The sequence below is a fragment of the Schistocerca americana genome, chromosome 2 (genome assembly GCF_021461395.2).
Source record: "Schistocerca americana isolate TAMUIC-IGC-003095 chromosome 2, iqSchAmer2.1, whole genome shotgun sequence".
Taxonomy (NCBI): domain Eukaryota; kingdom Metazoa; phylum Arthropoda; class Insecta; order Orthoptera; family Acrididae; genus Schistocerca; species Schistocerca americana.
Window position 1 is genome coordinate 91,354,735 of NC_060120.1, and position 24,521 is coordinate 91,379,255.

The 24,521-nt window shown below is 47.8% G+C and overlaps 29 non-coding genes across 29 annotated transcripts; 13 read left to right on the plus strand and 16 right to left on the minus strand.

Annotated features, from left to right (window-relative positions):
* Positions 1 to 32: 32 nt before the first annotated feature.
* Trnaq-uug lies at positions 33 to 104 on the minus strand. The gene has a single exon. It is a non-coding gene; the product is annotated as a tRNA-Gln (tRNA).
* A 557-nt stretch (positions 105 to 661) lies between these two features.
* On the plus strand, positions 662 to 733 carry Trnap-ugg. Its single transcript has one exon. It is a non-coding gene; the product is annotated as a tRNA-Pro (tRNA).
* A 507-nt stretch (positions 734 to 1,240) lies between these two features.
* On the minus strand, positions 1,241 to 1,312 carry Trnaq-uug. Its single transcript has one exon. It is a non-coding gene; the product is annotated as a tRNA-Gln (tRNA).
* A 557-nt stretch (positions 1,313 to 1,869) lies between these two features.
* Trnap-ugg lies at positions 1,870 to 1,941 on the plus strand. The gene has a single exon. It is a non-coding gene; the product is annotated as a tRNA-Pro (tRNA).
* Positions 1,942 to 2,448: 507 nt separating this feature from the next.
* On the minus strand, positions 2,449 to 2,520 carry Trnaq-uug. Its single transcript has one exon. It is a non-coding gene; the product is annotated as a tRNA-Gln (tRNA).
* Positions 2,521 to 3,077: 557 nt separating this feature from the next.
* On the plus strand, positions 3,078 to 3,149 carry Trnap-ugg. Its single transcript has one exon. It is a non-coding gene; the product is annotated as a tRNA-Pro (tRNA).
* Positions 3,150 to 3,656: 507 nt separating this feature from the next.
* Trnaq-uug lies at positions 3,657 to 3,728 on the minus strand. The gene has a single exon. It is a non-coding gene; the product is annotated as a tRNA-Gln (tRNA).
* A 557-nt stretch (positions 3,729 to 4,285) lies between these two features.
* Positions 4,286 to 4,357, plus strand: Trnap-ugg. The gene has a single exon. It is a non-coding gene; the product is annotated as a tRNA-Pro (tRNA).
* Positions 4,358 to 4,864: 507 nt separating this feature from the next.
* Trnaq-uug lies at positions 4,865 to 4,936 on the minus strand. The gene has a single exon. It is a non-coding gene; the product is annotated as a tRNA-Gln (tRNA).
* A 557-nt stretch (positions 4,937 to 5,493) lies between these two features.
* On the plus strand, positions 5,494 to 5,565 carry Trnap-ugg. Its single transcript has one exon. It is a non-coding gene; the product is annotated as a tRNA-Pro (tRNA).
* A 507-nt stretch (positions 5,566 to 6,072) lies between these two features.
* On the minus strand, positions 6,073 to 6,144 carry Trnaq-uug. Its single transcript has one exon. It is a non-coding gene; the product is annotated as a tRNA-Gln (tRNA).
* A 1,136-nt stretch (positions 6,145 to 7,280) lies between these two features.
* Positions 7,281 to 7,352, minus strand: Trnaq-uug. Its single transcript has one exon. It is a non-coding gene; the product is annotated as a tRNA-Gln (tRNA).
* A 557-nt stretch (positions 7,353 to 7,909) lies between these two features.
* Trnap-ugg lies at positions 7,910 to 7,981 on the plus strand. Its single transcript has one exon. It is a non-coding gene; the product is annotated as a tRNA-Pro (tRNA).
* A 507-nt stretch (positions 7,982 to 8,488) lies between these two features.
* On the minus strand, positions 8,489 to 8,560 carry Trnaq-uug. Its single transcript has one exon. It is a non-coding gene; the product is annotated as a tRNA-Gln (tRNA).
* A 557-nt stretch (positions 8,561 to 9,117) lies between these two features.
* Positions 9,118 to 9,189, plus strand: Trnap-ugg. The gene has a single exon. It is a non-coding gene; the product is annotated as a tRNA-Pro (tRNA).
* Positions 9,190 to 9,696: 507 nt separating this feature from the next.
* On the minus strand, positions 9,697 to 9,768 carry Trnaq-uug. The gene has a single exon. It is a non-coding gene; the product is annotated as a tRNA-Gln (tRNA).
* A 557-nt stretch (positions 9,769 to 10,325) lies between these two features.
* Trnap-ugg lies at positions 10,326 to 10,397 on the plus strand. Its single transcript has one exon. It is a non-coding gene; the product is annotated as a tRNA-Pro (tRNA).
* A 507-nt stretch (positions 10,398 to 10,904) lies between these two features.
* Trnaq-uug lies at positions 10,905 to 10,976 on the minus strand. Its single transcript has one exon. It is a non-coding gene; the product is annotated as a tRNA-Gln (tRNA).
* A 557-nt stretch (positions 10,977 to 11,533) lies between these two features.
* On the plus strand, positions 11,534 to 11,605 carry Trnap-ugg. The gene has a single exon. It is a non-coding gene; the product is annotated as a tRNA-Pro (tRNA).
* A 503-nt stretch (positions 11,606 to 12,108) lies between these two features.
* Trnaq-uug lies at positions 12,109 to 12,184 on the minus strand. The gene has a single exon. It is a non-coding gene; the product is annotated as a tRNA-Gln (tRNA).
* Positions 12,185 to 12,741: 557 nt separating this feature from the next.
* On the plus strand, positions 12,742 to 12,813 carry Trnap-ugg. Its single transcript has one exon. It is a non-coding gene; the product is annotated as a tRNA-Pro (tRNA).
* A 507-nt stretch (positions 12,814 to 13,320) lies between these two features.
* On the minus strand, positions 13,321 to 13,392 carry Trnaq-uug. Its single transcript has one exon. It is a non-coding gene; the product is annotated as a tRNA-Gln (tRNA).
* Positions 13,393 to 13,949: 557 nt separating this feature from the next.
* Positions 13,950 to 14,021, plus strand: Trnap-ugg. The gene has a single exon. It is a non-coding gene; the product is annotated as a tRNA-Pro (tRNA).
* A 507-nt stretch (positions 14,022 to 14,528) lies between these two features.
* Positions 14,529 to 14,600, minus strand: Trnaq-uug. Its single transcript has one exon. It is a non-coding gene; the product is annotated as a tRNA-Gln (tRNA).
* A 7,163-nt stretch (positions 14,601 to 21,763) lies between these two features.
* On the minus strand, positions 21,764 to 21,835 carry Trnaq-uug. Its single transcript has one exon. It is a non-coding gene; the product is annotated as a tRNA-Gln (tRNA).
* A 557-nt stretch (positions 21,836 to 22,392) lies between these two features.
* On the plus strand, positions 22,393 to 22,464 carry Trnap-ugg. Its single transcript has one exon. It is a non-coding gene; the product is annotated as a tRNA-Pro (tRNA).
* A 507-nt stretch (positions 22,465 to 22,971) lies between these two features.
* Trnaq-uug lies at positions 22,972 to 23,043 on the minus strand. Its single transcript has one exon. It is a non-coding gene; the product is annotated as a tRNA-Gln (tRNA).
* Positions 23,044 to 23,600: 557 nt separating this feature from the next.
* Positions 23,601 to 23,672, plus strand: Trnap-ugg. Its single transcript has one exon. It is a non-coding gene; the product is annotated as a tRNA-Pro (tRNA).
* Positions 23,673 to 24,178: 506 nt separating this feature from the next.
* Positions 24,179 to 24,250, minus strand: Trnaq-uug. The gene has a single exon. It is a non-coding gene; the product is annotated as a tRNA-Gln (tRNA).
* Between the last annotated feature and the right edge of the window lie 271 nt (positions 24,251 to 24,521).

The following is a 24,521-nucleotide window of genomic DNA, read 5'->3' on the forward strand; positions in this document are numbered from 1 at the left end:
CATTTCTAGAAACGATCGCAAAACACAGCGTCAGGTTCCACCGAGACTCGAACTCGGATCGCTGGATTCAAAGTCCAGACTGCTAACCATTACACCATGGAACCGGATGCCTGTAGCGCTCTTAAATTCAGTGGTATCATGTAATGAAGCCGATAAGATGCGATGTTATTACACGTATGGTCCTCAGGAAGTGTTTGCGTGGCTAATGAAGCAACCAAGTAGGCTGGAAGTGGAAGGAGCACCTTCGAATGTAGCGGGAATTCTTGCCAGTATTCGTACATGAAGTGATGTCGAAGGATCAGGTAATCAAAATCGCGAAACAGCCACTTTCGTATGGCGGATGCTTCGTGCTGGAAGCAGCCTAGCTATGAAAACAGCTATGGACACAGAGTACTGTCGAAAACTGCGTGCTGACACAGAACGCTACGTAGTGGGCGGATTGTTCGTGTCACGATAACATTTGCACTACACACGGTCGAAATACTGTCACACAACTCAAGCAGCTCTTTCAGCATTCACATACACTGGTGTTCAGCACAGCGCATGTTGTAGGTGTCAGATTAAGAAACCTCTTTGAGAATATGGTCCAGCTAGGATGCTGCAACTAGCAAGTGCGACAAGATCTCAGTAGGTGGAGGGGTGCAGACTTGCTTACTTGTGCGGCCTGTTGGTCTAGGGGTATGATTCCTGCTTTGGGTGCAGGAGGTCACGGGTTCAAATCCCGGACAGGCCCTACTTTTCACTTTCGCGACAACCCAGCACTACGATAAACTTGCGAGTCTCTGAAAGTAAGCCATGCAGCAGGACAAACTGCATGTCGGGCCACCGGCCCATGAGACTCTCAGGTGCGTCTTATGGAAAGCAATCTACGTGGCAGGATTAAGCCGTCTCCGCTTACTTATATCTATACGTAAAGACTGGCACGTACAACGATTCTATTCGTTCCCCAGGAACTAGTACATCGCATGCAAGTTTGGTAAATGCATGCGCATGCAGCACCCAAAACGGTGAGATGTCTTTCCTGCGGGGAGGAAAAGCTGAGGTCGTCTTCTCGCAGTTGAACCCCTTACGTCTCGTTATTAATCCTAGTAGCAAAAGCATAAGCATTTGGAGCGCTCCCCACTCACGTGTGGACTGCTATTAACACTTTGCATTTCATGATCCTAGTTAAATTTCTGCATATACAATTCCAACCACCGGCTCGTACACATTTCTAGAAACGATCGCAAAACACAGCGTCAGGTTCCACCGAGACTCGAACTCGGATCGCTGGATTCAAAGTCCAGAGTGCTAACCATTACACCATGGAACCGGATGCCTGTAGCGCTTCTAAATTCAGTGGTATCATGTAATTAAGCCGATAAGATGCGATGTTATTACACGTATGGTCCTCAGGAAGTGTTTGCGTGGCTAATGAAGCAACCAAGTAGGCTGGAAGTGGAAGGAGCACCTTCGAATGTAGCGGGAATTCTTGCCAGTATTCGTACATGAAGTGATGTCGAAGGATCAGTTAATCAAAATCGCGAAACAGCCACTTTCGTATGGCGGATGCTTCGTGCCGGAAGCAGCCTAGCTATGAAAACAGCTATGGACACAGAGGACTGTCGAAAACTGCGTGCTGACACAGAACGCTACGTAGTGGGCGGATTGTTCGTGTCACGATAACATTTGCACTACACACGGTCGAAATACTGTCACACAACTCAAGCAGCTCTTTCAGTATTCACATACACTGGTGTTCAGCACAGCGCATGTTGTAGGTGCCAGATTAAGAAACCTCTTTGAGAATATGGTCCAGCTAGGATGCTGCAACTAGCAAGTGCGGCAAGATCTCAGTAGGTGGAGGGGTGCAGACTTGCTTACTTGTGCGGCCTGTTGGTCTAGGGGTATGATTCCTGCTTTGGGTGCAGGAGGTACCGGGTTCAAATCCCGGACAGGCCCTACTTTTCACTTTCGCGACAACCCAGCACTACGATAAACTTGCGAGTCTCTGAAAGTAAGCCATGCAGCAGGACAAACTGCATGTCGGGCCACCGGCCCCAGAGACTCTCAGGTGCGTCTTATGGAAAGCAATCTACGTGGCAGGATTAAGCCGTCTCCGCTTACTTATATCTATACGTAAAGACTGGCACGTACAACGATTCTATTCGTTCCCCAGGAACTAGTACATCGCATGCAAGTTTGGTAAATGCATGCGCATGCAGCACCCAAAACGGTGAGATGTCTTTCCTGCGGGGAGGAACAGCTGAGGTCGTCTTCTCGCAGTTGAACCCCTTACGTCTCGTTATTAATCCTAGTAGCAAAAGCATAAGCATTTGGAGCGCTCCCCACTCACGTGTGGACTGCTATTAACACTTTGCATTTCATGATCCTAGTTAAATTTCTGCATATACAATTCCAACCACCGGCTCGTACACATTTCTAGAAACGATCGCAAAACACAGCGGCAGGTTCCACAGAGACTCGAACTCGGACCGCTGGATTCAAAGTCCAGAGTGCTAACCATTACACCATGGAACCGGATGCCTGTATCGCTCTTAAATTCAGCGGTATCATGTAATTAAGCCGATAAGATGCGATGTTATTACACGTATGGTCCTCAGGAAGTGTTTGCGTGGCTAATGAAGCAACCAAGTAGGCTGGAAGTGGAAGGAGCACCTTCGAATATAGCGGGAATTCTTGCCAGTATTCGTACATGAAGTGATGCCGAAGGATCAGGTAATCAAAATCGCGAAACAGCCACTTTCGTATGGCGGATGCTACGTGCTGGAAGCAGCCTAGCTATGAAAACAGCTATGGACACAGAGTACTGTCGAAAACTGCGTGCTGACACAGAACGCTACGTAGTGGGCGGATTGTTCGTGTCACGATAACATTTGCACTTCACACGGTCGAAATACTGTCACACAACTCAAGCAGCTCTTTCAGCATTCACATACACTGGTGTTCAGCACAGCGCATGTTGTAGGTGTCAGATTAAGAAACCTCTTTGAGAATATGGTCCAGCTAGGATGCTGCAACTAGCAAGTGCGGCAAGATCTCAGTAGGTGGAGGGGTGCAGACTTGCTCACTTGTGCGGCCTGTTGGTCTAGGGGTATGATTCCTGCTTTGGATGCAGGAGGTCCAGGGTTCAAATCCCGGACAGGCTCTACTTTTCACTTTCGCGACAACCCAGCACTACGATAAACTTGCGAGTCTCTGAAAGTAAGCCATGCAGCAGGACAAACTGCACGTCGGGCCACAGGCCCATGAGACTCTCAGGTGCGTCTTATGGAAAGCAATCTACGTGGCAGGATTAAGCCGTCTCCGCTTACTTATATCTATACGTAAAGACTGGCACGTACAACGATTCTATTCGTTCCCCAGGAACTAGTACATCGCATGCAAGTTTGGTAAATGCATGCGCATGCAGCACCCAAAACGGTGAGATGTCTTTCCTGCGGGGAGGAACAGCTGAGGTCGTCTTCTCGCAGTTGAACCCCTTACGTCTCGTTATTAATCCTAGTAGCAAAAGGATAAGCATTTGGAGCGCTCCCCACTCACGTGTGAACTGCTATTAACACTTTGCATTTCATGATCCTAGTTAAATTTCTGCATATACAATTCCAACCACCGGCTCGTACACATTTCTAGAAACGATCGCAAAACACAGCGGCAGGTTCCACCGAGACTCGAACTCGGATCGCTGGATTCAAAGTCCAGAGTGCTAACCATTACACCATGGAACCGGATGCCTATAGCGCTCTTAAATTCAGTGGTATCATGTAATTAAGCCGATAAGATGCGATATTATTACACGTATGGTCCTCAGGAAGTGTTTGCGTGGCTAATGAAGCAACCAAGTAGGCTGGAAGTGGAAGGAGCACCTTCGAATGTAGCGGGAATTCTTGCCAGTATTCGTACATGAAGTGATGTCGAAGGACCAGGTAATCAAAATCGCGAAACAGCCACTTTCGTATGGCGGATGCTTCGTGCTGGAAGCAGCCTAACTATGAAAACAGCTATGGACACAGAGTACTGTCGAAAACTGCGTGCTGACACAGAACGCTACGTAGTGGGTGGATTGTTCGTGTCACGATAACATTTGCACTTCACACGGTCGAAATACTGTCACACAACTCAAGCAGCTCTTTCAGCATTCACATACACTGGTGTTCAGCACAGCGCATGTTGTAGGTGTCAGATTAAGAAACCTCTTTGAGAATATGGTCCAGCTAGGATGCTGCAACTAGCAAGTGCGACAAGATCTCAGTAGGTGGAGGGGTGCAGACTTGCTTACTTGTGCGGCCTGTTGGTCTAGGGGTATGATTCCTGCTTTGGGTGCAGGAGGTCACGGGTTCAAATCCCGGACAGGCCCTACTTTTCACTTTCGCGACAACCCAACACTACGATAAACTTGCGAGTCTCTGAAAGTAAGCCATGCAGCAGGACAAACTGCATGTCGGGCCACCGGCCCATGAGACTCTCAGGTGCGTCTTATGGAAAGCAATCTACGTGGCAGGATTAAGCCGTCTCCGCTTACTTATATCTATACGTAAAGACTGGCACGTACAACGATTCTATTCGTTCCCCAGGAACTAGTACATCGCATGCAAGTTTGGTAAATGCATGCGCATGCAGCACCCAAAACGGTGAGATGTCTTTCCTGCGGGGAGGAACAGCTGAGGTCGTCTTCTCGCAGTTGAACCCCTTACGTCTCGTTATTAATCCTAGTAGCAAAAGCATAAGCATTTGGAGCGCTCCCCACTCACGTGTGGACTGCTATTAACACTTTGCATTTCATGATCCTAGTTAAATTTCTGCATATACAATTCCAACCACCGGCTCGTACACATTTCTAGAAACGATCGCAAAACACAGCGTCAGGTTCCACCGAGACTCGAACTCGGATCGCTGGATTCAAAGTCCAGAGTGCTAACCATTACACCATGGAACCGGATGCCTGTAGCGCTCTTAAATTCAGTGGTATCATGTAATTAAGCCGATAAGATGCGATGTTATTACACGTATGGTCCTCAGGAAGTGTTTGCGTGGCTAATGAAGCAACCAAGTAGGCTGGAAGTGGAAGGAGCACCTTCGAATGTAGCGGGAATTCTTGCCAGTATTCGTACATGAAGTGATGTCGAAGGACCAGGTAATCAAAATCGCGAAACAGCCACTTTCGTATGGCGGATGCTTCGTGCTGGAAGCAGCCTAACTATGAAAACAGCTATGGACACAGAGTACTGTCGAAAACTGCGTGCTGACACAGAACGCTACGTAGTGGGCGGATTGTTCGTGTCACGATAACATTTGCACTTCACACGGTCGAAATACTGTCACACAACTCAAGCAGCTCTTTCAGCATTCACATACACTGGTGTTCAGCACAGCGCATGTTGTAGGTGTCAGATTAAGAAACCTCTTTGAGAATATGGTCCAGCTAGGATGCTGCAACTAGCAAGTGCGGCAAGATCTCAGTAGGTGGAGGGGTGCAGACTTGCTTACTTGTGCGGCCTGTTGGTCTAGGGGTATGATTCCTGCTTTGGGTGTAGGAGGTCCCGGGTTCAAATCCCGGACAGGCCCTACTTTTCACTTTCGCGACAACCCAGCACTACGATAAACTTGCGAGTCTCTGAAAGTAAGCCATGCAGCAGGACAAACTGCATGTCGGGCCACCGGCCCATGAGACTCTCAGGTGCGTCTTATGGAAAGCAATCTACGTGGCAGGATTAAGCCGTCTCCGCTTACTTATATCTATACGTAAAGACTGGCACGTACAACGATTCTATTCGTTCCCCAGGAACTAGTACATCGCATGCAAGTTTGGTAAATGCATGCGCATGCAGCACCCAAAACGGTGAGATGTCTTTCCTGCGGGGAGGAACAGCTGAGGTCGTCTTCTCGCAGTTGAACCCCTTACGTCTCGTTATTAATCTTAGTAGCAAAAGGATAAGCATTTGGAGCGCTCCCCACTCACGTGTGAACTGCTATTAACACTTTGCATTTCATGATCCTAGTTAAATTTCTGCATATACAATTCCAACCACCGGCTCGTACACATTTCTAGAAACGATCGCAAAACACAGCGGCAGGTTCCACCGAGACTCGAACTCGGATCGCTGGATTCAAAGTCCAGAGTGCTAACCATTACACCATGGAACCGGATGCCTGTAGCGCTCTTAAATTCAGTGGTATCATGTAATTAAGCCGATAAGATGCGATATTATTACACGTATGGTCCTCAGGAAGTGTTTGCGTGGCTAATGAAGCAACCAAGTAGGCTGGAAGTGGAAGGAGCACCTTCGAATGTAGCGGGAATTCTTGCCAGTATTCGTACATGAAGTGATGTCGAAGGACCAGGTAATCAAAATCGCGAAACAGCCACTTTCGTATGGCGGATGCTTCGTGCTGGAAGCAGCCTAACTATGAAAACAGCTATGGACACAGAGTACTGTCGAAAACTGCGTGCTGACACAGAACGCTACGTAGTGGGTGGATTGTTCGTGTCACGATAACATTTGCACTTCACACGGTCGAAATACTGTCACACAACTCAAGCAGCTCTTTCAGCATTCACATACACTGGTGTTCAGCACAGCGCATGTTGTAGGTGTCAGATTAAGAAACCTCTTTGAGAATATGGTCCAGCTAGGATGCTGCAACTAGCAAGTGCGACAAGATCTCAGTAGGTGGAGGGGTGCAGACATGCTTACTTGTGCGGCCTGTTGGTCTAGGGGTATGATTCCTGCTTTGGGTGCAGGAGGTCACGTGTTCAAATCCCGGACAGGCCCTACTTTTCACTTTCGCGACAACCCAGCACTACGATAAACTTGCGAGTCTCTGAAAGTAAGCCATGCAGCAGGACAAACTGCATGTCGGGCCACCGGCCCATGAGACTCTCAGGTGCGTCTTATGGAAAGCAATCTACGTGGCAGGATTAAGCCGTCTCCGCTTACTTATATCTATACGTAAAGACTGGCACGTACAACGATTCTATTCGTTCCCCAGGAACTAGTACATCGCATGCAAGTTTGGTAAATGCATGCGCATGCAGCACCCAAAACGGTGAGATGTCTTTCCTGCGGGGAGGAACAGCTGAGGTCGTCTTCTCGCAGTTGAACCCCTTACGTCTCGTTATTAATCCTAGTAGCAAAAGCATAAGCATTTGGAGCGCTCCCCACTCACGTGTGGACTGCTATTAACACTTTGCATTTCATGATCCTAGCTAAATTTCTGCATATACAATTCCAACCACCGGCTCGTACACATTTCTAGAAACGATCGCAAAACACAGCGTCAGGTTCCACCGAGACTCGAACTCGGATCGCTGGATTCAAAGTCCAGAGTGCTAACCATTACACCATGGAACCGGATGCCCATAGCGCTCTTAAATTCAGTGGTATCATGTAATTAAGCCGATAAGATGCGATGTTATTACACGTATGGTCCTCAGGAAGTGTTTGCGTGGCTAATGAAGCAACCAAGTAGGCTGGAAGTGGAAGGAGCACCTTCGAATGTAGCGGGAATTCTTGCCAGTATTCGTACATGAAGTGATGTCGAAGGATCAGGTAATCAAAATCGCGAAACAGCCACTTTCGTATGGCGGATGCTTCGTGCCGGAAGCAGCCTAGCTATGAAAACAGCTATGGACACAGAGGACTGTCGAAAACTGCGTGCTGACACAGAACGCTACGTAGTGGGCGGATTGTTCGTGTCACGATAACATTTGCACTACACACGGTCGAAATACTGTCACACAACTCAAGCAGCTCTTTCAGTATTCACATACGCTGGTGTTCAGCACAGCGCATGTTGTAGGTGCCAGATTAAGAAACCTCTTTGAGAATATGGTCCAGCTAGGATGCTGCAACTAGCAAGTGCGGCAAGATCTCAGTAGGTGGAGGGGTGCAGACTTGCTTACTTGTGCGGCCTGTTGGTCTAGGGGTATGATTCCTGCTTTGGGTGCAGGAGGTACCGGGTTCAAATCCCGGACAGGCCCTACTTTTCACTTTCGCGACAACCCAGCACTACGATAAACTTGCGAGTCTCTGAAAGTAAGCCATGCAGCAGGACAAACTGCATGTCGGGCCACCGGCCCATGAGACTCTCAGGTGCGTCTTATGGAAAGCAATCTACGTGGCAGGATTAAGCCGTCTCCGCTTACTTATATCTATACGTAAAGACTGGCACGTACAACGATTCTATTCGTTCCCCAGGAACTAGTACATCGCATGCAAGTTTGGTAAATGCATGCGCATGCAGCACCCAAAACGGTGAGATGTCTTTCCTGCGGGGAGGAACAGCTGAGGTCGTCTTCTCGCAGTTGAACCCCTTACGTCTCGTTATTAATCCTAGTAGCAAAAGCATAAGCATTTGGAGCGCTCCCCACTCACGTGTGGACTGCTATTAACACTTTGCATTTCATGATCCTAGTTAAATTTCTGCATATACAATTCCAACCACCGGCTCGTACACATTTCTAGAAACGATCGCAAAACACAGCGGCAGGTTCCACAGAGACTCGAACTCGGACCGCTGGATTCAAAGTCCAGAGTGCTAACCATTACACCATGGAACCGGATGCCTGTATCGCTCTTAAATTCAGCGGTATCATGTAATTAAGCCGATAAGATGCGATGTTATTACACGTATGGTCCTCAGGAAGTGTTTGCGTGGCTAATGAAGCAACCAAGTAGGCTGGAAGTGGAAGGAGCACCTTCGAATATAGCGGGAATTCTTGCCAGTATTCGTACATGAAGTGATGCCGAAGGATCAGGTAATCAAAATCGCGAAACAGCCACTTTCGTATGGCGGATGCTTCGTGCTGGAAGCAGCCTAGCTATGAAAACAGCTATGGACACAGAGTACTGTCGAAAACTGCGTGCTGACACAGAACGCTACGTAGTGGGCGGATTGTTCGTGTCACGATAACATTTGCACTTCACACGGTCGAAATACTGTCACACAACTCAAGCAGCTCTTTCAGCATTCACATACACTGGTGTTCAGCACAGCGCATGTTGTAGGTGTCAGATTAAGAAACCTCTTTGAGAATATGGTCCAGCTAGGATGCTGCAACTAGCAAGTGCGGCAAGATCTCAGTAGGTGGAGGGGTGCAGACTTGCTCACTTGTGCGGCCTGTTGGTCTAGGGGTATGATTCCTGCTTTGGATGCAGGAGGTCCAGGGTTCAAATCCCGGACAGGCTCTACTTTTCACTTTCGCGACAACCCAGCACTACGATAAACTTGCGAGTCTCTGAAAGTAAGCCATGCAGCAGGACAAACTGCATGTCGGGCCACAGGCCCATGAGACTCTCAGGTGCGTCTTATGGAAAGCAATCTACGTGGCAGGATTAAGCCGTCTCCGCTTACTTATATCTATACGTAAAGACTGGCACGTACAACGATTCTATTCGTTCCCCAGGAACTAGTACATCGCATGCAAGTTTGGTAAATGCATGCGCATGCAGCACCCAAAACGGTGAGATGTCTTTCCTGTGGGGAGGAACAGCTGAGGTCGTCTTCTCGCAGTTGAACCCCTTACGTCTCGTTATTAATCCTAGTAGCAAAAGGATAAGCATTTGGAGCGCTCCCCACTCACGTGTGAACTGCTATTAACACTTTGCATTTCATGATCCTAGTTAAATTTCTGCATATACAATTCCAACCACCGGCTCGTACACATTTCTAGAAACGATCGCAAAACACAGCGGCAGGTTCCACCGAGACTCGAACTCGGATCGCTGGATTCAAAGTCCAGAGTGCTAACCATTACACCATGGAACCGGATGCCTGTAGCGCTCTTAAATTCAGTGGTATCATGTAATTAAGCCGATAAGATGCGATATTATTACACGTATGGTCCTCAGGAAGTGTTTGCGTGGCTAATGAAGCAACCAAGTAGGCTGGAAGTGGAAGGAGCACCTTCGAATGTAGCGGGAATTCTTGCCAGTATTCGTACATGAAGTGATGTCGAAGGACCAGGTAATCAAAATCGCGAAACAGCCACTTTCGTATGGCGGATGCTTCGTGCTGGAAGCAGCCTAACTATGAAAACAGCTATGGACACAGAGTACTGTCGAAAACTGCGTGCTGACACAGAACGCTACGTAGTGGGTGGATTGTTCGTGTCACGATAACATTTGCACTTCACACGGTCGAAATACTGTCACACAACTCAAGCAGCTCTTTCAGCATTCACATACACTGGTGTTCAGCACAGCGCATGTTGTAGGTGTCAGATTAAGAAACCTCTTTGAGAATATGGTCCAGCTAGGATGCTGCAACTAGCAAGTGCGACAAGATCTCAGTAGGTGGAGGGGTGCAGACTTGCTTACTCGTGCGGCCTGTTGGTCTAGGGGTATGATTCCTGCTTTGGGTGCAGGAGGTCACGGGTTCAAATCCCGGACAGGCCCTACTTTTCACTTTCGCGACAACCCAGCACTACGATAAACTTGCGAGTCTCTGAAAGTAAGCCATGCAGCAGGACAAACTGCATGTCGGGCCACCGGCCCATGAGACTCTCAGGTGCGTCTTATGGAAAGCAATCTACGTGGCAGGATTAAGCCGTCTCCGCTTACTTATATCTATACGTAAAGACTGGCACGTACAACGATTCTATTCGTTCCCCAGGAACTAGTACATCGCATGCAAGTTTGGTAAATGCATGCGCATGCAGCACCCAAAACGGTGAGATGTCTTTCCTGCGGGGAGGAACAGCTGAGGTCGTCTTCTCGCAGTTGAACCCCTTACGTCTCGTTATTAATCCTAGTAGCAAAAGCATAAGCATTTGGAGCGCTCCCCACTCACGTGTGGACTGCTATTAACACTTTGCATTTCATGATCCTAGTTAAATTTCTGCATATACAATTCCAACCACCGGCTCGTACACATTTCTAGAAACGATCGCAAAACACAGCGTCAGGTTCCACCGAGACTCGAACTCGGATCGCTGGATTCAAAGTCCAGAGTGCTAACCATTACACCATGGAACCGGATGCCTGTAGCGCTCTTAAATTCAGTGGTATCATGTAATTAAGCCGATAAGATGCGATGTTATTACACGTATGGTCCTCAGGAAGTGTTTGCGTGGCTAATGAAGCAACCAAGTAGGCTGGAAGTGGAAGGAGCACCTTCGAATGTAGCGGGAATTCTTGCCAGTATTCGTACATGAAGTGATGTCGAAGGACCAGGTAATCAAAATCGCGAAACAGCCACTTTCGTATGGCGGATGCTTCGTGCTGGAAGCAGCCTAACTATGAAAACAGCTATGGACACAGAGTACTGTCGAAAACTGCGTGCTGACACAGAACGCTACGTAGTGGGCGGATTGTTCGTGTCACGATAACATTTGCACTTCACACGGTCGAAATACTGTCACACAACTCAAGCAGCTCTTTCAGCATTCACATACACTGGTGTTCAGCACAGCGCATGTTGTAGGTGTCAGATTAAGAAACCTCTTTGAGAATATGGTCCAGCTAGGATGCTGCAACTAGCAAGTGCGGCAAGATCTCAGTAGGTGGAGGGGTGCAGACTTGCTTACTTGTGCGGCCTGTTGGTCTAGGGGTATGATTCCTGCTTTGGGTGCAGGAGGTCCCGGGTTCAAATCCCGGACAGGCCCTACTTTTCACTTTCGCGACAACCCAGCACTACGATAAACTTGCGAGTCTCTGAAAGTAAGCCATGCAGCAGGACAAACTGCATGTCGGGCCACCGGCCCATGAGACTCTCAGGTGCGTCTTATGGAAAGCAATCTACGTGGCAGGATTAAGCCGTCTCCGCTTACTTATATCTATACGTAAAGACTGGCACGTACAACGATTCTATTCGTTCCCCAGGAACTAGTACATCGCATGCAAGTTTGGTAAATGCATGCGCATGCAGCACCCAAAACGGTGAGATGTCTTTCCTGCGGGGAGGAACAGCTGAGGTCGTCTTCTCGCAGTTGAACCCCTTACGTCTCGTTATTAATCCTAGTAGCAAAAGGATAAGCATTTGGAGCGCTCCCCACTCACGTGTGAACTGCTATTAACACTTTTCATTTCATGATCCTAGTTAAATTTCTGCATATACAATTCCAACCACCGGCTCGTACACATTTCTAGAAACGATCGCAAAACACAGCGGCATGTTCCACCGAGACTCGAACTCGGATCGCTGGATTCAAAGTCCAGAGTGCTAACCATTACACCATGGAACCGGATGCCTGTAGCGCTCTTAAATTCAGTGGTATCATGTAGTTAAGCTGATAAGATGCGATATTATTACACGTATGGTCCTCAGGAAGTGTTTGCGTGGCTAATGAAGCAACCAAGTAGGCTGGAAGTGGAAGGAGCACCTTCGAATGTAGCGGGAATTCTTGCCAGTATTCGTACATGAAGTGATGTCGAAGGACCAGGTAATCAAAATCGCGAAACAGCCACTTTCGTATGGCGGATGCTTCGTGCTGGAAGCAGCCTAACTATGAAAACAGCTATGGACACAGAGTACTGTCGAAAACTGCGTGCTGACACAGAACGCTACGTAGTGGGTGGATTGTTCGTGTCACGATAACATTTGCACTTCACACGGTCGAAATACTGTCACACAACTCAAGCAGCTCTTTCAGCATTCACATACCCTGGTGTTCAGCACAGCGCATGTTGTAGGTGTCAGATTAAGAAACCTCTTTGAGAATATGGTCCAGCTAGGATGCTGCAACTAGCAAGTGCGACAAGATCTCAGTAGGTGGAGGGGTGCAGACATGCTTACTTGTGCGGCCTGTTGGTCTAGGGGTATGATTCCTGCTTTGGGTGCAGGAGGTCACGGGTTCAAATCCCGGACAGGCCCTACTTTTCACTTTCGCGACAACCCAGCACTACGATAAACTTGCGAGTCTCTGAAAGTAAGCCATGCAGCAGGACAAACTGCATGTCGGGCCACCGGCCCATGAGACTCTCAGGTGCGTCTTATGGAAAGCAATCTACGTGGCAGGATTAAGCCGTCTCCGCTTACTTATATCTATACGTAAAGACTGGCACGTACAACGATTCTATTCGTTCCCCAGGAACTAGTACATCGCATGCAAGTTTGGTAAATGCATGCGCATGCAGCACCCAAAACGGTGAGATGTCTTTCCTGCGGGGAGGAACAGCTGAGGTCGTCTTCTCGCAGTTGAACCCCTTACGTCTCGTTATTAATCCTAGTAGCAAAAGCATAAGCATTTGGAGCGCTCCCCACTCACGTGTGGACTGCTATTAACACTTTGCATTTCATGATCCTAGTTAAATTTCTGCATATACAATTCCAACCACCGGCTCGTACACATTTCTAGAAACGATCGCAAAACACAGCGTCAGGTTCCACCGAGACTCGAACTCGGATCGCTGGATTCAAAGTCCAGAGTGCTAACCATTACACCATGGAACCGGATGCCTGTAGCGCTCTTAAATTCAGTGGTATCATGTAATTAAGCCGATAAGATGCGATGTTATTACACGTATGGTCCTCAGGAAGTGTTTGCGTGGCTAATGAAGCAACCAAGTAGGCTGGAAGTGGAAGGAGCACCTTCGAATGTAGCGGGAATTCTTGCCAGTATTCGTACATGAAGTGATGTCGAAGGACCAGGTAATCAAAATCGCGAAACAGCCACTTTCGTATGGCGGATGCTTCGTGCTGGAAGCAGCCTAACTATGAAAACAGCTATGGACACAGAGTACTGTCGAAAACTGCGTGCTGACACAGAACGCTACGTAGTGGGCGGATTGTTCGTGTCACGATAACATTTGCACTTCACACGGTCGAAATACTGTCACACAACTCAAGCAGCTCTTTCAGCATTCACATACACTGGTGTTCAGCACAGCGCATGTTGTAGGTGTCAGATTAAGAAACCTCTTTGAGAAAATGGTCCAGCTAGGATGCTGCAACTAGCAAGTGCGGCAAGATCTCAGTAGGTGGAGGGGTGCAGACTTGATTACTTGTGCGGCCTGTTGGTCTAGGGGTATGATTCCTGCTTTGGGTGCAGGAGGTCCCGGGTTCAAATCCCGGACAGGCCCTACTTTTCACTTTCGCGACAACCCAGCACTACGATAAACTTGCGAGTCTCTGAAAGTAAGCCATGCAGCAGGACAAACTGCATGTCGGGCCACCGGCCCATGAGACTCTCAGGTGCGTCTTATGGAAAGCAATCTACGTGGCAGGATTAAGCCGTCTCCGCTTACTTATATCTATACGTAAAGACTGGCACGTACAACGATTCTATTCGTTCCCCAGGAACTAGTACATCGCATGCAAGTTTGGTAAATGCATGCGCATGCAGCACCCAAAACGGTGAGATGTCTTTCCTGCGGGGAGGAACAGCTGAGGTCGTCTTCTCGCAGTTGAACCCCTTACGTCTCGTTATTAATCCTAGTAGCAAAAGCATAAGCATTTGGAGCGCTCCCCACTCACGTGTGGACTGCTATTAACACTTTGCATTTCATGATCCTAGTTAAATTTCTGCATATACAATTCCAACCACCGGCTCGTACACATTTCTAGAAACGATCGCAAAACACAGCGTCAGGTTCCACCGAGACTCGAACTCGGATCGCTGGATTCAAAGACCAGAGTGCTAACCATTACACCATGGAACCGGATGCCTGTAGCGCTCTTAAATTCAGCGGTATCATGTAATTAAGCCGATAAGATGCGATGTTATTACACGTATGGTCCTCAGGAAGTGTTTGCGTGGCTAATGAAGCAACCAAGTAGGCTGGAAGTGGAAGGAGCACCTTCGAATGTAGCGGGAATTCTTGCCAGTATTCGTACATGAAGTGATGCCGAAGGATCAGGTAATCAAAATCGCGAAACAGCCACTTTCGTATGGCGGATGCTTCGTGCTGGAAGCAGCCTAGCTATGAAAACAGCTATGGACACAGAGTACTGTCGAAAACTGCGTGCTGACACAGAACGCTACGTAGTGGGCGGATTGTTCGTGTCACGATAACATTTGCACTTCACACGGTCGAAATACTGTCACACAACTCAAGCAGCTCTTTCAGCATTCACATACACTTTTGTTCAGCACAGCGCATGTTGTAGGTGTCAGATTAAGAAACCTCTTTGAGAATATGGTCCAGCTAGGATGCTGCAACTAGCAAGTGCGGCAAGATCTCAGTAGGTGGAGGGGTGCAGACTTGCTTACTTGTGCGGCCTGAGAGTCGCGCTTGCGACACCGTGCTGGTCGGACGTGTCAGTGCTCCGCTCCACCGCGTGTTCACAAGGCGTGTTTTCCACTCATATTACTGTTTGCTAGTGTTGTGTTATTCTGCAGTTTATATCGTTTTCCATTTGTATTTTTGTTGCGTTCTTATTGTAGCGGGTTTACCGCTCGCTATCTGCTGCAATGTCCAGGTTATTTCCGCGAAAGTGTTTACTCCGTTTTGATTTCGACAAGTCCACCCGATCTGTGCAACCGAGTTCACTGGAGATACATGACTGGATCGTTGATGTTATTGGGATTACATCTGACCAAGTGCACACCGCCTATTATGATACCGAGCAGTATTGTTTCTTTGTTAAATTACTGAATGCTGTATTACTGGAGAAGATCATGACGAAGCACGGAGGAAGTGCTATTTTCCGACACCGGGACGACTCTGTAAGTACAGTGCTCATTTCCAATGCCGATGTAGACTACACGAACGTGCGTATTTTCAACTTACCCCCTGAAGTAGAAAATTGTTATCTAAAGGAGGTACTGTCCAAATTCGGTGACGTTAAACAGATTCGACTCGAACGGTGGTCAAGTCAACATAGGTTCAATGTTACAGTGGCGTTCGATCTGTCGAAATGCATGTCAAGCAGAATATTCCATCCCATATACTTGTTTGTGACTATAAAGCTCACGTTACTTATATTGGCCAAACACCGACCTGTCATATCTGTAATGAGAGTGGTCACTTGCGTCAAGACTGCCCCAGGCGCATGTTTGTGTTAAAGAATTCCCTCCAGCAGCGTAAAAGGCTTACTTTGGCGGATGTAGTGGCAGCCAAGCCGATGACGGAGATTGGGCTCCCTAATTCTGAAATGCCTTCGGAACAGCAACAAGAAACTCGTTCTGATGAGTTTCCGGTTCTGGTTCGGAGAGACAAAGGTGCGTTGCCCCCTGCAAAACTCGATGCCGCGACCAATAAGAGGCGCAGAACTTGTGACAGCAGTGGCTCTGATACCGACACCTCTAGTGCGCATGAGACCGCGAAAAAGGACGATCGGGAATCCGGCTCGGAAGCGAAAGCTCCGATCGGTGAGGCTATTGTGGACGCTTCTCCTCCCACAATTTCAAGTGCCGATACTTCCGTGGAAGTTAAGCAGTTGCCACTGGCTAGTGCCTTAGAACTTCCGCTACAGCCAACTCAGGCCGACCAACCTGTACGTGTGGCTCACATTCCTGCAGGACGTACACACACAGAGGTCTGTGATGGTGGTATACAAACATCTCTGAGCGCCGACGGTACACATCACGTGGCAGCCGCTTCGGTTCAGGACTCACAACAAGGGGAATGTCAACAACTCCAGGAAATAATACAAACACAGCTGTCCGGGTCTGTCGGTGACAACAAACAGCTGCGGGCAGAGAATGTTGCCAAACAGGCTGATAGTGCGAGTGATAGTTCAGCTGCTCGCTCGCCGGCGGTGTCGCCGCGTGCCATCCCTTCGCGGGATGTGCCGGGAGAGCAGCTTGACATCACCCACGACCCTCCCACGCCGCCAGCTGCAGAGGTGCTCCACAGTGTCCGCCCCAGGATCCGAGTGCAACCTAATGTAAATGCTGTGCGTAAAAAGAGTAAGAACAAAGACGCACGAATACAACTCAGTGACGTCACAGACACGAATTTCCCGGCCACAAATATGGAATGGCATGAAGATGTTGCCCTTTAAAGATATTTGCTCCTTCCGCCTCTTCCACGTACTGTCATAATGTCGCAGGCCTATACGATCACGACATTAAATATTAATAAAATCCGGTCGGAGGTGAAACTGAGTGCCTTAAAACAATATCTCTATGAGTCGGGAACAGATATCGCTCTTTTGCAGGAGGTGGCCATGCCACACTTAACTCTTCCTGGTTTTGTTGCTATTACAAATTTTTCCCCCGACTCGAACGTGGGGACTGCCATCTTACTTAGAGAAGGCATTCCCGCCACTCAGGTTGACAAGTTAGATTCCGGTAGAGGTGTGGGTGTCACCGTTTTTGGCGTCACCATCATTAACTTGTACGCGCCTTCTGGCAGTACCTATAGGGCGGAACGAGCAAACTTTTTTAAGGAACAAATCATCTATTTGTTACGGAAAAATCCCGAACGTGTTATCATTGGAGGTGATTTTAATTGTGTTTTATCCCAGAAAGATCAGTCCCCGAATTTTAATTATTCGCCTGAATTAAAGCGTCTCGTGACCGACCTCAAACTGAAAGACGCGTGGGAAATTAGGTACCCGACCTTGGTACGATTCACACACATCGTCGCGAATTCCTGCAGCAGAATTGACAGGATTTATGTTTCCGACGTTTTAGAGAATGTCTTGTTACAAATTGAAACAATACCCTCCAGCTTCTCTGATCACAGTGGTGTCGTTGCGTGCCTGAATTTGCTGCCACAACCAACGCGTTGGTATAAAAATCAATGGAACTTGAACGTCTCCTTATTAACGGATGCTGACCTAGAGGCGGCGGTGCGACGCGCTTGGGAGCAGTGCTTGCGCACTACCGCAAACTTTCGTAGCACCATAGCGTGGTGGACTCAGCATGCAAAACCCAAACTGCGAAAAGTTGTTATATTCTTCGGTATTGAAAGAGCAGCCGCGATAAAGAAGACGATGGAGTTCTACTACACTATCTTACGCGACCTCTGTGATAGAGCCGACGCCGCGCACACCAGAATAGACGACATTCGAAAAATAAAGGCGAAATTAATCAATCTTAAGAGGATGCAACTGGAAGGTCTTAAGATCAAATCTAAAGTGAAGTCGGTCAGGGACGATGAAACAGCCGCTCTATACCACCTTGTCAAACATGCTAAGAACAGAAGGAGGACTTTTATTGAGGCCCTGAAACTCGGGGATGGCACGACTGTCGACACCCAGCGAGAGATTATCAAGGCACTACACGACTATTTTGTTGACACCTACACGTCAGCGGCTACTCATGACGGCTGCTCTGACGAACTGTTTAGTGCCATTTCCTCTACTATAACTAGAGAAGACAATGACACAATTTCATTAGAATTTAGTAATAAAGATGTTTTGGAGATTGTCTGCCACTCGCCGATCAGGAAGTCCCCTGGTCCTGACGGATTACCCATTGAATTCTACAGGAGGTATTGGCACATCATCGGGGACAAAATCACCCAATTAGTGAACGAAGTTTTTCAAGGGAAGCCTATACCACTTGCCTTTAAGGAATGCACAATTGTGCTTATCCCTAAAGGCAGAGGTACCAAAAATATCGCCAACTTCCGCCCCATTTCATTGTTAAACTCCGATTATAAAATAGTCGCCCGTGCAATCAACACGCGAATGATGCCCCTCACTGCTAAATTCATTGGACGTCAGCAGACATGTGCCTTCGGGAGAACTGTATTGCACACGGCAGCTTTTTACCGGGATATCATTGCGTTAACGAACGCCAGTAACGTGAAGTGTGGGCTGATCTTTCTGGACTTTTTTAAAGCCTTTGACCTCGTCGCTCACGAGTACCTCCTTGAAACCATGAAAAGATTCGGTTTCTTGCAGAACGCAATTGACATGATCACAAACATGGCACTGGGGATCAACGCAAGGCTTTCTGTCAACTCGCAACTAACCCAACCGATTCAAATCAACAGAGGGATTCCACAAGGCAGCCCTTTGTCCATGTTACTTTTTGTTCTTTCACTCGAACCTCTGTTACTCCAACTGCAGGCGAAACTCACAGGGCTAACACTTTCAGGAGAAAAAACTGTCGTAGGCGCCTATGCCGACGATGTGGGTGTGGTTGTCCGCAATGAGAATGATGTCACCACTTTAGCGGCTCACCTCCAGCGATACTGTTCGGCGTCGGGGGCTAAATTGAATGACAAGAAAAGTAAATTTATTAACCTCTGTGGCCTCCAGCATTTGCGAGTTGGCTACGCTCAGGAAGTCAGCGTCCACAAGGCTCTCGGCATCATATTGACGGCGTCCTCTTTAAAGATGGCGGCGGCAAACTGGAGGGAAATAGTGCGTAAACTTAACGGTGCTCTCATTGACAATTCCCACAGAAGCCTCAATCAATTTGATCGGATTCATCTGGTCAACTCCTGTATTTTATCCAAAGCCTTCTACACGGCGCAGCTCCTGCCACTGCCTGCAGTCATTGCTAAGCAAATTATGTCGAAGGTGACCAATTTTATTTGGAGAGGGGAAATTTTTCGCGTGTCTGCCAAAACTGCGACACTCCACCCCCAGAATGGAGGGATGGGATTAGTAGATATCAAGGTGAAAGCGATGGCTCTCTATGTTACAAGGACGACCGCTATAATTAACAATGATCCTTCCGGCATTACAGCGCAATTATTCACTGCCGTCAGGCCGCAAAGTCTTGACCCACCGCTGAATATTCAACCCATCAGCTATCGGCTAAAACATATCAGAGATTATTACCTTTCACGGAGCTACATCGGTAAAGAGGTCATGAACTCTCAACGTTTAACTGCACAAGCCATAATAGCGGACTGGAGACAACACGAAGGAACGAATCCTTTGGCAACGAAGCTCGGTGGCATGAACTGGGATATTGTATGGCGCAATGTCAGTTCCCGTGTCCTCAGTTCCGATGCTCGCACTGCCTGGTACAAAGCCATCAATGATGTGGTTAGCACGAACGAGAGGTTACATAAAATCGGGCTCAGTGACACCCCTCTCTGTCGTCGCTGCCAACTGACGGATACAGTTATCCACCGTTACACCTGCGGGGACCGTCTCCAGAACTGGGTTTGGCTTCGACAAAAAATAGCTCTTATTACCAGGACTACAACCGCCAATGTTTCGTCAGCACTACTGTCTCGTCCTGATGTGCATTTTTATCCGCAGACGAAAAACAATGCAGTTTTGTGGTTGCTGGGTACCTATTCCAGCTACGTCTTTAATAATTTTGGCGGTGACAATTATTTGGAATTCAAGATGTTTATGGATATCGAATTCGCCAAAACATGTACGTACCCGAATCATGGGAAACTCTTCGGCAATATGCTTAAAATAGCGTTTCATCGCATGGGTATCGGATAGGTCAACTGAGTGTGAAGGGGTGAGGCCGGGCCGCGGGACACCAGTGGTGCCGCGAAGAGGCCCCACTGCTTCTGTGTCGCGTCCGGACTCCCCCTCACACTGCGGCTTTCACTGACTCGCTGGACACTGGCTACAGGAACTTTCATTGAGTGAGATACGAAGCTGTGTTTATGTTACGTTTATTCTTCGAGCAGCACTTCTCCTATGCCCAAGGGCGAAGTCTTTTCGTTGTCTTTTTCACCATTCCAATTTATTTTCATAGAAGGTTACGGGTTTCATTTAAAAAAAAAAAAAAAAAAAAAAAAAAAAAAAAAAAAAAAACAAAGTGGCGCAATTGGTTGGCGCACGGTCCTTATAAGGCAGTAGCCGTGAGCAATGCCGGGGTTGTGAGTTCGAGCCTCACATGGGGCATACTTTTACCAATTGTTCCTTTTTTTATGTGCTCTCGTTGTGTCTTTAAATTTGCTTTTTTTTTACTGCTGTGTGGAAATGACCGAGGTGGTCAATCGGCGTTTTCAGTTTCAAGTTGGTTGATGTGGTGCATTCCAGGTACGGCTTTCCATGACGCATGGGTCGAATTACTTTAAATTTGAAGTTAAGGTTCTTGTTTTTACTAGTTTTTCTAGGGATGTTTTTTCTTTTTTCTCTTTTCCCTTTTTTTTACCCCGTATGTGTGCTGTTCGCTGCATACCAATACATTCCGTTGCATTACTTTGGAGGAATTTATTCATTTTTCATTTCGCATGTATGTTTCCACGTATTGGACCATCCGGAGGAACTACTTGCTCTTACGCAGGAATATCTGGATCAACGGGGGAACACCCACGTTCATTGTCATCGGGGGAGCTACATCAACTAATTGTACAGCCACAGAAGCTCGCCAACGACGGCAATTATGGAGAGCGCAAGGCAAAAAAAAAAAGAAAAAAAAAAAAAAAAGTTGGTCTAGGGGTATGATTCCTGCTTTGGGTGCAGGAGATCCCGGGTTCAAATCCCGGACAGGCCCTACTTTTCACTTTCGCGACAACCCAGCACTACGATAAACTTGCGAGTCTCTGAAAGTAAGCCATGCAGCAGGACAAACTGCATGTCGGGCCACCGGCCCATGAGACTCTCAGGTGCGTCTTATGGAAAGCAATCTACGTGGCAGGATTAAGCCGTCTCCGCTTACTTATATCTATACGTAAAGACTGGCACGTACAACGATTCTATTCGTTCCCCAGGAACTAGTACATCGCATGCAAGTTTGGTAAATGCATGCGCATGCAGCACCCAAAACGGTGAGATGTCTTTCCTGCGGGGAGGAACAGCTGAGGTCGTCTTCTCGCAGTTGAACCCCTTACGTCTCGTTATTAATCCTAGTAGCAAAAGGATAAGCATTTGGAGCTCTCCCCACTCACGTGTGAACTGCTATTAACACTTTGCATTTCATGATCCTAGTTAAATTTCTGCATATACAATTCCAACCACCGGCTCGTACACATTTCTAGAAACGATCGCAAAACACAGCGTCAGGTTCCACCGAGACTCGAACTCGGATCGCTGGATTCAAAGTCCAGAGTGCTAACCATTACACCATGGAACCGGATGCCTGTAGCGCTCTTAAATTCAGTGGTATCATGTAATTAAGCCGATAAGATGCGATGTTATTACACGTATGGTCCTCAGGAAGTGTTTGCGTGGCTAATGAAGCAACCAAGTAGGCTGGAAGTGGAAGGAGCACCTTCGAATGTAGCGGGAATTCTTGCCAGTATTCGTACATGAAGTGATGTCGAAGGATCAGGTAATCAAAATGGCGAAACAGCCACTTTCGTATGGCGGATGCTTCGTGCTGGAAGCAGCCTAGCTATGAAAACAGCTATGGACACAGAGTACTGTCGAAAACTGCGTGCTGACACAGAACGCTACGTAGTGGGCGGATTGTTCGTGTCACGATAACATTTGCACTTCACACGGTCGAAATACTGTCACACAACTCAAGCAGCTCTTTCAGCATTCACATACACTGGTGTTCAGCACAGCGCATGTTGTAGGTGTCAGATTAAGAAACCTCTTTGAGAATATGGTCCAGCTAGGATGCTGCAACTAGCAAGTGCGGCAAGATCTCAGTAGGTGGAGGGGTGCAGAGTTGCTTACTTGTGCGGCCTGTTGGTCTAGGGGTATGATTCCTGCTTTGGGTGCAGGAGGTCCCGGGTTCAAATCCCGGACAGGCCCTACTTTTCACTTTCGCGACAACCCAGCACTACGATAAACTTGCGAGTCTCTGAAAGTAAGCCATGCAGCAGGACAAACTGCATGTCGGGCCACCGGCCCATGAGACTCTCAGGTGCGTCTTATGGAAAGCAATCTACGTGGCAGGATTAAGCCGTCTCCGCTTACTTATATCTATACGTAAAGACTGGCACGTACAACGATTCTATTCGTTCCCCAGGAACTAGTACATCGCATGCAAGTTTGGTAAATGCATGCGCATGCAGCACCCAAAACGGTGAGATGTCTTTCCTGCGTGGAGGAACAGCTGAGGTCGTCTTCTCGCAGTTGAACCCCTTACGTCTCGATATTAATCCTAGTAGCAAAAGCATAAGCATTTGGAGCGCTCCCCACTCACGTGTGAACTGCTATTAACACTTTGCATTTCATGATCCTAGTTAAATTTCTGCATATACAATTCCAACCACCGGCTCTTACACATTTCTAGAAACGATCGCAAAACACAGCGTCAGGTTCCACCGAGACTCGAACTCGGATCGCTGGATTCAAAGTCCAGAGTGCTAACCATTACACCATGGAACCGGATGCCTGTAGCGCTCTTAAATTCAGTGGTATCATGTAATGAAGCCGATAAGATGCGATGTTATTACACGTATGGTCCTCAGGAAGTGTTTGCGTGGCTAATGAAGCAACCAAGTAGGCTGGAAGTGGAAGGAGCACCTTCGAATGTAGCGGGAATTCTTGCCAGTATTCGTACATGAAGTGATGTCGAAGGATCAGGTAATCAAAATCGCGAAACAGCCACTTTCGTATGGCGGATGCTTCGTGCTGGAAGCAGCCTAGCTATGAAAACAGCTATGGACACAGAGTACTGTCGAAAACTGCGTGCTGACACAGAACGCTACGTAGTGGGCGGATTGTTCGTGTCACGATAACATTTGCACTACACACGGTCGAAATACTGTCACACAACTCAAGCAGCTCTTTCAGCATTCACATACACTGGTGTTCAGCACAGCGCATGTTGTAGGTGTCAGATTAAGAAACCTCTTTGAGAATATGGTCCAGCTAGGATGCTGCAACTAGCAAGTGCGGCAAGATCTCAGTAGGTGGAGGGGTGCAGACTTGCTTACTTGTGCGGCCTGTTGGTCTAGGGGTATGATTCCTGCTTTGGGTGCAGGAGGTCCCGGGTTCAAATCCCGGACAGGCCCTACTTTTCACTTTCGCGACAACCCAGCACTACGATAAACTTGCGAGTCTCTGAAAGTAAGCCATGCAGCAGGACAAACTGCATGTCGGGCCACCGGCCATGAGACTCTCAGGTGCGTCTTATGGAAAGCAATCTACGTGGCAGGATTAAGCCGTCTCCGCTTACTTATATCTATACGTAAAGACTGGCACGTACAACGATTCTATTCGTTCCCCAGGAACTAGTACATCGCATGCAAGTTTGGTAAATGCATGCGCATGCAGCACCCAAAACGGTGAGATGTCTTTCCTGCGGGGAGGAACAGCTGAGGTCGTCTTCTCGCAGTTGAACCCCTTACGTCTCGTTATTAATCCTAGTAGCAAAAGGATAAGCATTTGGAGCGCTCCCCACTCACGTGTGGACTGCTATTAACACTTTGCATTTCATGACCCTAGTTAAATTTCTGCATATACAATTCCAACCACCGGCTCGTACACATTTCTAGAAACGATCGCAAAACACAGCGGCAGGTTCCACCGAGACTCGAACTCGGATCGCTGGATTCAAAGTCCAGAGTGCTAACCATTACACCATGGAACCGGATGCCCGTAGCGCTCTTAAATTCAGTGGTATCATGTAATTAAGCCGATAAGATGCGATGTTATTACACGTATGGTCCTCAGGAAGTGTTTGCGTGGCTAATGAAGCAACCAAGTAGGCTGGAAGAGGAAGGAGCACCTTCGAATGTAGCGGGAATTCTTGCCAGTATTCGTACATGAAGTGATGTCGAAGGATCAGGTAATCAAAATCGCGAAACAGCCACTTTCGTATGGCGGATGCTTCGTGCTGGAAGCAGCCTAGCTATGAAAAC